General features: G+C 35.0%; 1 long non-coding RNA gene across 2 annotated transcripts; it reads right to left on the bottom strand.

Annotated features, from left to right (window-relative positions):
- Window positions 1-460: 460 nt before the first annotated feature.
- LOC148608483 (uncharacterized) lies at window positions 461-2,106 on the bottom strand. Of its 2 annotated transcripts, XR_015915539.1 has the most exons (4): window positions 1,974-2,106; window positions 1,577-1,741; window positions 893-1,052; window positions 461-732 (listed from the first exon to the last, which is right to left on the bottom strand). It is a non-coding gene; the product is annotated as an uncharacterized LOC148608483 (long non-coding RNA). The 2 variants fall into 2 exon arrangements; XR_015915540.1 differs by lacking the exon at window positions 461-732 and having other exon boundaries at window positions 884-1,052.
- Window positions 2,107-14,476: the final 12,370 nt, after the last annotated feature.

Genomic DNA, 14,476 nt, shown 5'->3' on the forward strand with positions numbered 1-14,476 from the left:
AGGTGCACCGGTAGGATAAGCGTCCTCTGTTTTTCAAAAAACACCCGCCGAGTTGCTCATAAAAAAGTCCAGTGTAGACGAACGAGGTCTTACCAAATCGAGCGATATGATTTTTAAATGGTATCGAAAAAACGTAGACAAACGAGGAAATGAAAACTATGACCCATTGAATAAATCAGTTTTCATGGTGCAGATTGATACACCATAAGGATCCAAGAGTTCATGATGACGCCCATAAAACTTCTGTGGTGACGACTTGCATGATTCAAACCATTACTTTGAAGAACATATAACATTTCTAGAATTAGTTAGACAGATGTTTGATTTGTTTTGCTACAATATGTATGAACATCATTACAACTTTTAGAATGTTCTATCTTGTGTCGGTTGTCATGCCACACTGTAGAATAAGGACAAAGATAACCATTCCTTTCATCCGTAAGTGTGACGTAGGGCTCAAGGTAACCAGTAGATATTTGCGCTCTCTCTACACTAGTAGATGACATTAACATTTGTCTTTGCTGTGATAGATCTGGTGGCCGACTGTCTGGTAATTGATCTGGTATTTCATCGTACATATTTATTTCATCGTTTTTGTTGTGGTTGGTATGTCTTTTTCGTGAAGATGTTCGCTTTTGATGACGGTTTCGTAAAAGTAGAGTGAGAAATATTGCTGCTGCAATAGCACACATTCCAGCCACTACCGAAATTGCTATGATAGGAGTTGTTTCTCTGAAAAAAAGTTTCAGTTTCGGAGATTTATATATACAAATTAAGTGTAAACCCAAGAAATGTAAGGCAATGTTTAATTTATATACATAATTTTGCAATGATCTATCTTAAACTTATGCAGAAACGTGAAGCATGAGTGTTCGATATAAAAGTTGTATACCTAAAGGTTTTGGCATTTATAAGCGTTCTACACATGGCAGTATCCAAGTCACATGCACACTTCCCAGAGTTGTGGTTGCAGCTGAAGTGATCCTTTGTACACCGACATATTCCAGAAAAATTACCTTCAGTTCTGATCTTTTAAAGTCCCTCGGCACAATCTTTAAAAAAATATCGAACATTACATAACAAACAGTTCATGATGGCGAGGGTCATTTGGCTATATATTTACCGGTTGGTTACCCAAAAAAATAAAATGACCGAAGCATAGCTGAGAACTTGTACTAAGGTCACGTCACTGTTTTGCACAACTTGTTAATCAGTTCATGAACAACTAAACCGCATTCTGAAACTTGCATGAATTAATATACGTTATACGATTCCTTTTTTTTTGTATTAAGTCCAGTATAATGAGTGAGAGTAAAACTGTTATATTTTTTTACATGATCAGAGTTATCGTTAAAATTATCTCACACAAACTTTTTAAAAACGTTGAACGTTTAGTCACGTTTTTTTCGTCTATTACATTTTAGTAGGCCGTTCGTGTTGTTGTCATACTCACTATATCCATTCTCGTTATATTATGTTTTTTCCTGAAGAATGCTTCCCGCAAAAAAAAAGCTTAATCCCATTGTACGTTTTTATTTTCAATCGGTATTTGATGAGTTAATCCAGATATGTTTACCAGAAAGAGAGTTTGTCCCAGTGTATCCAAGTTTATATATACATCCTAATTCTGGATCACAACGTTGAGCATGGCTACAGTCACTGCTGCCAGCACACTTACGCCCATACCTTCCTCCTATGCACTTAATGTCACAGTTTCTGCCATACGTACCTGGAGGGCATTCTAAAATTTCAAGTTTTCAAATTACGAATTAAAAACTGCTCATCCCGATTCATTTGGGTATACCTTAGGTATTTCAGAAAAGCATTTGATTTCCTTTGTTTCTATATTATAGTTGTGCTATTAACCTGTTTTTATGATGCGTCATTTGCATTCCGAAAATTGTTTGATAAATCATTACCCGTGCCTTTCTCAGATTTAAAAAAAATCATATCAATGTAAAAATGACTATTACCTAGACATTCGCCATTAACTTCGTAGTAATCAGGACAGCATTCATTAATGAAGATATGTAGGGTTTTGATGGGACCATTAACCCTGAAAAAATACATTTTTCAATAGAATCAAACACATAGTCCTGGAGTAGCTTATCCGACAGCAGTATTCAAAATTTTGCAGTTTTTGTTTATTGTTGTCTGAACTTTGCACAATAAAGTCGCTATAACTAAGGTAAACATAGCATTATAAAACAAATTTTTTTCCATGATAGAAGAAATGTGGGCAAAATTGCTGTTTTATTTCTACTCAATACAATTTTCACAATGATTGAACCAATTAATTCCTTGAAACATATAGTTTACTTTAAGAAACTATTTTTCACTATAAGACACAAACAATTGTTTCCCGGTATTTTGAGTATATGATTTATACATGCTTTGAGAAAGAAAAATAAACCCAATTGCTATTAGCATACTATAAAGGTAAAACCATTTATCAGGAGCAGTTTACTACGTCTATAAAGTTGGCTACTCCTTAATTATAAAAAAAAACTAGTTCTGTAAACAGTGGTATAAATGAAATGAAATTAAATCAAAAATAAATCTATTAGATTATTCCGGGAGTAACAAACCACTACGTTTGTTTCCTTGGCTGTTGTTTTCCTTCTACAAGCATTTTGCCCAGTTGGGTCTAGGAATAAACAACTCCGGAAGAACAAAAATATGTAAAATAAAACATATTTCATAGCCACTTTAGTCATGTTAATTGACTCATTTCACTCGTTTATGTATTACTAAAAATAAAACAACCACATAAATAGTTGTTTTCATATAACATTTAACAAACAACAAGAATAAATTAAAACCTTCTTTTGATTGATTTTTGAAAAATGTTTCCTGATTTTTTTTCAAAGCATGTTTCTAAAACGCTATTGCATTCTAATTTCATGTCACATGTAATAGGATGTAAAATTTAATCATGCACAATAATCTGCTTCATATCCATATATGGCAACCGATTTAACATACATAAAATCTCTAACAAAGGAAACATAAGATGTGTGAAAAATATTTCAAATTAATTTTAGGTACAAATATAAGCATTACATTACACTGGCACTCTGGTTGTTCCGACCTTATAATTTATTGTCATGTCTTAAAATTACCAGTTCAAGTCCATAACGTTCAGATGACATCACTTGAGAAGTCAATACTATTGTGCCCACAATTTTACTAAAACAGAGTTCGGGCCCGTTTCGGTATAAACTGGATCAAACGATGAATACGGTATTGCAGAAACGTTCATGCAGGGATTGCGGTCCTGATTGACGACGACTGCGCACATGTCGATTCAAATCATCCAACAAATATTATTTTGGTTTCAAATCCAATAATTTGCACGACCAGTGGGGCAATGTTACGTTCTAATAAGTAAGAAAGTCAACCATAGCACGAGCTTGTTTTGGGTAAGCCTTTTCGGGATGAAAAGACTTCCATTCGGAAGTTTATTGCAGACAGTAATTTTGTCGTCATTAACCCATCTCTGCATCGAGCAGCGTAAATGTTACCAAGGATGTGTACCCGTAGAGTTAATTATTTGGGCTTAGGATATGTCATCTAACATCATTACATTTCCTCCGCCGTAATTATTCAACTCAAGTGGGCAGTGTTGCCACAGATATCACAGCGGTACGAGTTTGAGTCCAGCGGGAGGAACGACCAAAAATTTGTTTTGCAAATTTGACAGTTTTAACATCGTTTGGATTTTTTCTTTTTCTCCACAGGACTCGAACTCGTACCACTGTGACATCTATGGCAACACCACCAAGTCCAGCGCCCTAGACCACTCGGCCAGCTAGGTTATATAAAAGAAAGCTTTCGCTGGCTGGATCATTCCACCTCGTAGGATGAATCTAGGGTGAACTTAGTACACGATGTAGGGTAGTACAAGACAGCCCATCTAGGTGTTGTTTAGTACGATAGAGGTTCAAGTAACCGATACATGTCACAACAAATCAATATTATACATACGTCTTAGAATATGTCTACTCTATTCGCTACACTGTTGTGACATGTATCGTTAATTAATTAATAGACTACTTTTGCCAGAAAATATTCAAAATGAATGAAACGTTCTTCTGGCTAATGATTTTCAGGAAGTGATTAATTTTCTTTTCAAGATATGAAAATTAACTTTGAAATATGAAAAACGTAGTATATTTTTTAATTAGACAGACTAATTTCAAACTTACCGACTTACTATACATTTCGTGACAATAGAGATTCATTATGTTTTTATGACATTCGAGTTGATTAAATACATTTGCGCTTTGACCAATATATCCAAATCGCTTTGATTAATACAAGAAACTAAAAGGTTAAATTGATCGCCATTTACATCACTATTCCAGCCATTTATGCTCCTAAATCCGCATCGAACCTAATTGCGGCCTCGGCCTCAATTATTGCCAAAGAATTTACCTCCATGATAACCATTTCCTCGATTGCCATATCTACGATTTCCCCAGCCAGTATTTCGAACCCTTCCCAACCATCATTTGATGTTTCGTTGTTCACTGGACCGGGTTGTATTTTAGGCTTATCTAATGACTTTGCAGCTTTATTATTTCTGTTTTATGTAGATTTCAGCTGTAAACGGATTCCTTTAATTTCTAGTTTGTCACCTCCGATAGCATTCACAATATGACGCATATTCGCATTGATAATCCGCTGAGCTTTCGGAATGGAATGTTTGATAAACATATCCATGATGTTTCTAAAATCCTTCAGATTTCTTTTTCCGCCCAGCCCTATAGATTTATCGCCCATCGACGCGATAATTTTGCCACATTTTCCTTTCTTGAAACTTCGTTTTTACGTTCCACCGAAATAACATGGATACCTTTCAGATGTAAACCATCTCGGATCAAGCTATTTATTTTCCAACTTCACTTATGTTCAAACATAAATAAAGTATTTTTGTACTCATGCCTTATCCCATATCCTGCTTAGATAACAATAGCTCATATATACAATTAACTATTAAGGAACCAATGCACAGATTGCTTTTGCATACAATGAACTCAAATGAAGTGATCCCTACATGTCTTGTTATACAAATAAAGTATTAACCAATCTTTTGTAGAGAATATAGGTGCGTTGACCAGTTTCAATAGTACAAAGAAAGGTAATCGAAATTCAAAATGAAAATCAAAATGATAACGATTTTGATACAGATAATCGCTTATTGATTTTCACTTCGACATAGCCATCTTTTGCTAAATCATATTTCTATCTGCCTCTTATCTTAAATAATCTATCTGAAAAACCCCTTTTAGCAGCAACTGTACAACCACCGGCTCGGAAACTATATGTGCCAAAGTTATTTGGATCTAAACCAATGTATGATATAGATTCTCTTAAGAGCTCATGCGATCGCGAATACAAAAGGCAACAATCGGCTTTCCTTAGCACACAATTGCCGTTAGATTTACAAAAACTGAAAGGTCTTATAATGTAAAGATCCTGTACTAATTTTGGCTTATAGTACTCTTATTAGTACTCTCATAATATTTTAACGGGACCCTAAAAACAGAACACATTTTAACATTGTCAGCATAAGAAGGTCTTTCAGATTGAAACTCTGTAAACTCTGTGTGTGTTAATAATTGTACAATATAACCATGACTGTCTCGTCAGTCGGTGTCCTTTTTTTACAGCGTGTCTATTCAGATTACGCTTAGCCGATTCTACAACACTTTGAACAATATCCGTATTACACGGATCCTGCATGAGCTAACTTATGTGTCCATTTAATGACATTAAAAGCTGCCTCCATTGTACTCTAATGTAATTTTGTCTGAGATAAATGTTGTAAATATAAACTGACGTAAAGTTCATTAGCTGGCTAAACTGGGGTAATCCTTGGGTAGTACTTTGTATCGGCAGATTTTGCTCTACCACTGATTACGGTTTGTTTTGAGTTATTTTGAGGTACTTTTAAATCTGGGTGTCAATTTTGTTCTGTCCTCCAAAATCCAAAATTGAAAATGGTCTGCAAAATTAAATTATTTTTTGTCAAAACTTTATCTTAAATGACTAAAATTATACATTACCAGATATAACCAAACAGTCTTAAAGACCCAGTGACCTAAATCAAACGCCCAGTGGAAGTACGTCTCAGGTCCAGTGACCAAATCCGTATCCTGTGATGCTAGTAATTTTACTGCCCGATGTAAAGGTGCAGATACTTGACAAAATATAATATAAAAGAAATATCATACATGTTAAGCACATAATCTAACAGCCAGTACCGTCCCTGTGAATTTACCATTAGCAAATAAAAAGTCCATATTATTGCCCGCAACAAAAATCCTTTCAGGTTCACTAAACGCCAGTACGTCAATCACGAAGTCTGTTTTGGAACCACTAGTGTACCTTCTGCTCTACAATTCAACAAGTTTTTGCATTTACATGCGGGAGAAATAGGCGACATAGGTATGAGGACCCCACATTTCCTCCAAAAACTGAAAAAAATATGTGTGAATTCCCCAGTCGTGTATGTCGATTATGCAACTTAACAGATCTGCTCTCTCTATAAAGCTATCCTGTCAGGGCACCCAATTTATAAATATTGATATGTTATATTGCATGCAAAATTTGAATATCGAAAGCTAAAATTTGTCAGTCAGGGACTCTGCGTGCTTTTTTAAAATTACACTAACAGCGTTTTGGCTATCTGTATAAAAAAGTAACCGTTCTATTACTAAAGATGTGACAAAAAAGAAATACACAGTAGTATAACTTTACTCTCCCCAGGTGGAGCTTTTATTCTGTTCTGAAAGAGACCACATATAGTGAGTCGCCATGCTATGATTTTTAATGTGCCCAGCGTCATTAGTAGCGCTTGCGTCTGAAAACACTTTTTAATTAGAACTTACTGAATTTAATATGCTTAAATGCTCACTCCAATACAAAAATACCAGTTTCAAATTTGACCTTAGTCACCTGTATATGTTTGTTTAGGTGTCGTAAATCGGGGATCAATCGTTTCTTACCACTGTTACTGACTGAAAAGGACAAAGGGTTAACTACACAGGGTTGACATTCTGCTGGCCTTACGAGTCCATGTTTTACCAGTTCATTAATTGCCTCTGTAACGAAATCGCTCTGTACTAATGCGGACTTATTATTAATTTTTTTTAAATTACACTCTCTGGTTGCGACAAAAGAGGCAATTTATATCCAAATTTATATCTATACAAATATAATACAAAATAAGAAGCTTTCAATACTTAATCTGCTTTTAACGCTTAAATCAGCGTCGTATTGTTCATATTTAAAGTAAGATTTTTGAGCAAAATTATAAAACACCTGAAACGTATCGTCGATTCTGTTGCTAGTTGGTATTCCCAACCCTGGCAACTGTGGAATCTGCTCCTTTCTAACAGTCACGGGCCCAATACCCGTAGTATCCACAGATATTACACTAATCCCTTGCTTTGAGCGTTTTCTGTGGGCATCCGAAAGGGCTGCTGGTGATCGTAAATAGCAGAAGAAGAACCAACATTAGCCGGTGTTTGGGATCCGCAACCAGTTGCTTCTGTCGGACGTTTCCAGACCCATTGCTCATAAGTCTAAAGAATTTTGAGCTTCTTGACTGCCCTTGAATTGGCGCTGCGGATTCTTTTCTCGTCCTCTAAGTTGCTTGCGACCTCAACTTTTTCCTCCCACGTTCGGATTTTTCTGTTATAGGGATTAACTTGTTCCTCTTTTTGATTAGCTTTAACGAATCCTCAATAACGTCTTCTGCTCTGTCGAAACGATTTCTGTTTATATAGTCCATAGCTAACGCATGTAAAATATTTTCCTCTTAACTTAATTCAAATTGTACCTTGTGTCCTTTTAACTGGAAAAAAGTTTTCGCTTTGCTTATCTTCTTTTCTGACGACTTTTTCGCCTCTTAAGAGTTACTTTTATGCCAGAAAACCTACGTTTCATGTACGACAAATGATCCTCGATATTGCATTTATATCAGGAACGGACTGTTTTAGTACGCGTACGCTTTCTTTTAACTCTCTCTGTTTTCCCACGGTCGGATATATGATCAGCTAGTATATCAGAATCGGCCATAATCAAAAATCAAACTTCGTGTAAACGTAGTGTACAGCTTACTTCTCGATACCGAAAATCGCGCAAACCGGTGTATATATATGCCTCGGTCCCAAAACCGGTTTTCAATCATGCGACGCTAGCGCGGAATGCATAATCAACCGTACATATTTGCTTTGTTAAGCAGATTTTCATTTTGAGTTTCAGGAATGTTACGTATGACGATTTTGTGTTTCTACTCAATAGTTCGTGGCTGTTTTTTTGGTTTAACATATTTGAATGTGATTTTTCACGAGTTTTCAACAACAGATTGCAAATCACCTTTGAAAGTGTTTAGTAACTTTTTTTTTATTTATGTTGAAACTCTTTTATCAATAATAGATGTTATTTGACCTGTTATGTTTTATTTGAAAGACGTCCATCCGTGTCGTAATCATATCACGTTATCTGCCCTTAGGCGAGCGCCAATTTGGAAAAAAGGCCTTCAGTTAAGGTTTTTAATGCACCTACCTAACACATGGCTAATTTTGGTATGGATTGAAAACAAAAAGTCATCATAGCTTAAGATTTGATTGGATGTAAAAGTTTGCCATGGTCACGTTTCTTAAAAATCTCAGGAGATCAACTTTTGATGCTATTTTTTTTTCTCTTTTTACCAGAAAGATAGAACATTGTCATAAAAAGGAGAAAATCTTGATAAAAACGATATCAAGCTATAAATAATCAAATGCAACGACATTATTGTCGACCACCGTTAAAACATCACAAAACATTATATTTCTTTAGATTTCTTATCAAAATAACCTATTTGAACTGTCATAAGTCTTTTTTAATCTTATTTCGCATACATTTGAGCGATTTATTCACGTAATGAAGATCACTGATGCGACTTAATATTTTTACAAACCTTTAAAATAAATAGCAGTGGAGCTGTCTTCCGGATTGCTTTTCGTGTTTATCCCGATCTCGTTTAACTCATTGTGTAAATTGAAATATTCCTTAAAAGACATAATATTTTCATATCATGATCGAGTTTCAGTCCCGTTAAATGCATACCCTGCCCATGAAAGGTATACAAAGACAATAAATTGGCATCGTTGTATTATATGCCAAACTGTCACAAAGCAGAAAATAACCGCTTATCAACTGATAAAATACTCCCAACATTTATACATGCAGGAAAGGTGATGTATATAGAATGTTACTAATTGAATTTCATCCATTCGATGACGACATTCCTTCAAACAAAGTTAGGCATCACAAAAGTTGTTACAAGACTCATACAAGTAAACGACACCTTACATTCTTTGTTGTGAATGTCTGTTTTCAATGTCTGGTCTTTGTCCCTAGATTAAATTCTTTTAATTTTCGCCAGAATTTTGGTTCTCTTGATTACTCTTCAATCTCAATCGAGTTTTTCATTTAAAGTGTAAAAAAAACTTACTCGAAGAAACTACTTTCTTGGGTACATGTCCAAACCAATTGTCTATATCTAATTACACAATTAATCGTCTTGCATTTTATGCAAACAGATCGGGAACTCCATCGTTTTCATTTGTATTTCAAAATACAGCACAACTTTGTCGTGATACAGAAATGACAAAACAATCAAATGAGAACATTTTCGTGTACCATTTACGTGACTTCTCAAATCTATAAGTGTAGAGTTGTTCGTTTTGAAAGGAAAGGTATTTTGCTAAAAATAAAATACAAATATCGCTTTCTGCATACAGACAAGTTATTCAAATACGCGTGTTTCGGACTTCAACTTATTTCTTTATAGATATTTCTTGGACAACATAGTTGTTGATGTGAATCATGGTCAAGGGAAGTCAAACTTTGTATCACGTATTTTTTTCTGTCTTAGGCACTCAGAGTTATTAGTTTAAACATTGAAAAAAAAAACGAATGTTTAAATTTACGAATGTCTGCATAAACTTCAGAAAAAGAAACCAAATTACTGCACTTGGAAGCTTTAGTTCTAAGACGCAGGATTATTGTTCAATAAATATCATACGGTGAACAAATTGACACTGATGAAATCTTTAGAGACGTTGCCTTCTTTATGGACAGGGTTTATTACTTGACTTTTTAAGATGAATCTTACAGAAATGTAGAAAAAGGAACATTTATTTGAATTCCTTTTGTATATATAGGAAAAAGTAAAGGTTCGTTCGAATGCATTGTGTCATTGCTCACAAAGGCTCTAGTCACACATTGTATTGACATCTCTTTGCAATTGCACTATATCGAAGGACATAATTTCTAATTGAGCACTTATACTGTCATAGATTCCTTGCTTCATAATTGTAAAGAAGTAAGTTCTTTGGATTGTCAAGTGGCCAATGTCATATAAAACAAAAAATGTAAAACATAAATTTAATAAACAAAACAAACTAAAGTAAATTCAAGATAAATGACATCATGAAATGAATAAACATAAATGTAACTAAATATACACGCACAAGACAGAACTAAATATAATGGAATGAAATAAACACATAAACTAAATGATTCGCAGTCTCAACACACCACCATTTTTCTGCACACCTCCCGGTAAGGTCGAACGTTGCATGTACTGTAAAATTAACGAATGAAATGGGTTGTTTCCCTTGGACTTTTGTTATAATTATAACTGGACGAAATATAGACTAATTTCACACATTTTTTGTAGATTTCTATATTGACGAAGAGAACACCAGATGATATATATTTCACTATAATGCTGTATTCAGTAAGCCATGACTGGTTAAACGAACATATCTAGCACGGACTTCTCGGTTACTTTACAAATTAATATAACGGACTTTGTGCTCCAAAAATAATAAATTCCTAGCTTTCCAACGGTTTTTTTTTTAATCACCGACATTACTTCACCGACTCTAGGCGTTATTACACCATCTCGGGAACATCAGGTTGATAACCATTTTATCACCGACAGGTCGACGCTTCTAGCTATGTGCAAGACGCACACCAAAACCGGGTCTAAAAACCCCTGAGTATTGTAAACATTAGCCTAGGGATATCCATGTCCTGAATTGACAATTATAATTCCCCACTGCTACTTTACCAAACTCAATGCTTCACTCAATGACCATGTGCCGACTGATATAAAACTCACCTGTTAAATTTCTATACGTGTACAATCTCGTGATTTCACAAAAGGTCTACTTGATTCGATTTACCGGTGTTAGTGGTATTTAAAGCTAGGATAGTTTAAATAGTCCTGTATGGAAAAAATGTAAACGACAATTAACTGGAGTTTGTTACAATATTACAAGGTTTGATTGTACATCGTAGCTGACAACCTTTACATGTTTGCAGTTGAGATATACCCACAGTTTTTTGGCATTACGATATCAAAGTTGACATGAATGCTAAAAAAGTGGATGGAAAGAATTATTTTTACTCAATAGTTGGTGCCGCATTTCATGTTTGTGAGGAGGTAAGCCGCAATAATTATTAAATACTTGGCAACACAATCAGAGAATCACCAGTTGTCAAATGAAAAGCCAGCCAATAGGCAAAAAAGTTGCATCGCTTTATACTGGTGCAACTACAACATAGAGACGATACTGTTCAGAACAACTAGGCTTTTTCTAAGCTTTTGAGCTATTCGAAGGTTTCCTTTCCATGCCGAAACCTCTCAATACTTGGTACTTCTTTAGAAATTTACCACGTACTATTGTTGAGCTACCATGCAAATTACCAACAATTGACAAACAACAAATTCTGTGTACTGTGTTTAACAAGCAGAAATACTATATCAGCGGTTTGCTGATACATTTGTAGATGTGAGCAGGCATGTCGACCATTTGCCGTGTTTTAATTCATCATTAGAAAAAATGGGAAATGGGAATCTTTGATATCTGTTGGTAAATACAGATTTATATGCAGTCACTCCTATTTACCAAATGCTTTCAGGAAAGCAATCTAACTGTGCCGTACGAAGTGTCATGTAAGACATATAGCCGACTGGAGCTGCTCCTTTTGAGGTTATATTAGGTAACAAGAATGTCGCAAAATACCTATAGTGTTTTGGCATGCCTTATACAACCTTTGAGAGTTTTATGAGCTGTTCTCTCACATTAGCCAATAATCAAAATTAAAATCATTAAATAGCAATAAAGTAACCCCGGGTAAAATATGAAGAAATTTTAAGCATGGGCATTTATAATTAGCCTCTGACTTCTTAATGCATTATAAATTTTGCTAATTAATAGTGAAGAGTGAAACATATATATGGCTTTCATTTTCATTTATTATTTTCATTGTTGCCCTACTTTTCTGTCTCTAAATCTCTAAAAAAAATACGCCCCTCAGGTCCCCAATGGACCCCTGTCGGCTTATACGACATGCTTTTGTTTGCCTATTGAAGTTGATGGTGGCTCTCGAACTTGTTTTTTTTTTTTTGCGTTAGTTTAGCTTCCGATTAAGATATCCGTAGTTGTATGTTTGTCAAACTAAAAGGGGAACAATTTAAAGAAATTTAGCGAGCACGCTCGCTATACCCAACATGCAAATATTAACACACTTTAATCCTTTACATCTATGTAACTAAATAAAATATTGCTTATTGACCGATGTATGTGAATAACCTCTAAGATATTATTGTTACTAATCATTCACTAAAGTTTGAATTAAATCGGTAAAAAAAACGAAGGTGTTATCTAGGCCACAAGACGTTATGAAAGACGCACGGACAGACGGACGGACGCAAGGGCACAGGTACGGATGTACGGACAGATACTTGAACGGACGAAAACATCAAATATCCGCAACGTTTTGTTGCATAAATAAGTGTCTTCGATTACAAGTTTTTGCGTTTAAAAAAACAGCATTTTGAGCAATAAAGGGGCAAATCAACCACGATCTTAGGTTTACAAAATAGATAAATATGTTTTTGTGAAGAAAACATAATTTTTTTATGTTTACAAGGCAAGGAAAAAATGTCCGTTAATATGTTAATATGTTTTTCACAAAATAATGCTTTTTTTTCTTAAATTCTAAACAATATCTCATAGATAAATTTTGATTAAAAACAATTTTGATATATTTTAAAATATGGTTCATTTTTAAACGACGTTTTAATTTAAATGTATATCATTTTGAAATATTCATTTTTTGCTGTTTTTGCAGTTTAAAAAAAATTATGACTACTTCCCATTTTTAAGCAATTCTGAAAGTACGATTAAAGACATATAATATAGCCGTGTGTTAGGTATGTGCACTAAAAAACCTCGAAATCCCTTGTTCGGTACTTGCCTACCATTGTTTTCGTTAAAGAGTAATCAAGGGAACCAAGGTTATAGTGGTAATCAAAAGAATGTAATCCAGGACAAAGACCAGACATGGAAAACAGACAAACACAACAAAGAACATAAAGTAACTAAAATCATACATACAAAATAAAAAAAGCAAAAAAGCAACTCGGATTCCACTAAAAATTGGGAACATTGACCAGGTGCACCGGTAGGGTAAGCGTCTTCTGCTTTTCTAGAAACACCCGCCGAGTTGCTCATAGTCAAGTCCGGGGTAGACAAACGAGGGAAGGAAAAGTATGACCCGTTGAATAAATCAATTTTCATGGTGCACGAGTTCATGATGACGACGACCATAAAACGTCCGTAGTGATGACTTCAATCTTATAGCAACATAACCCTGTTCCCGAAGCCGATTAGTTAGAGTGAGTTCTAGCGCAATACAAAAAGTCTGCATAGTTTCGGCAAGCTCTGGCATAACGTATAAGTTGTGATACGCAGGTGCTGAAGGGATGTTGCCACAGATGAAAGGAAAGTTGAAAATTCTGAATGAAAAGTCATCACGTTTATCGTAAAGTTTGGTCAATAGTTAAGTCAACCACTTATTGTTTCAATTCCCCGATTGTCACACTGTGACTTGTAAATACTTTTAATGTGGCTTTATAATTGGTTTGTATAATTCTGTGTGTTGTGAGTGGTCAGTATCTGTTGGGTATTTTCCACAATATGTTAAAGTACAGGTAATACCTGGTCAGTTATTAGACCGTGTGTAACAGGTAATCAATCAATACCTGACCGCACGCTTTAAATTGGCGGCATTCAGAGCTTACACCTTGAAGGATAAACAGGTGTTTTTTTTTTTTTTTCATTGCTGCGGATATCACTGGATGTCTGAGTTCCAATCCGGGTGTATAGCCAGATCAAGATGACGGTCTGATGTTTATGTGGTTGCCTGTGTGGCAGTAGTAGTCGCCTGTGGGACCGTAGTATTAGCCTGTGTGGCAGTAGTAGTACAGTAACTGATGTCCCGTGTGATGTAGATTACCAGTATACAGCCGTTCTGAACAATGTAGTAACTTTATACCTGTGATTGAATCACCATTAATTCCATGTCTTTACTTTCGTTCATCTATCATGGTATCGTGTGC

Source organism: Perna viridis, chromosome 9 (genome assembly GCF_037379345.1).
Source record: "Perna viridis isolate PV_CMFRI_1.1 ecotype Kerala chromosome 9, ASM3737934v1, whole genome shotgun sequence".
Lineage (NCBI taxonomy): Eukaryota > Metazoa > Mollusca > Bivalvia > Mytilida > Mytilidae > Perna > Perna viridis.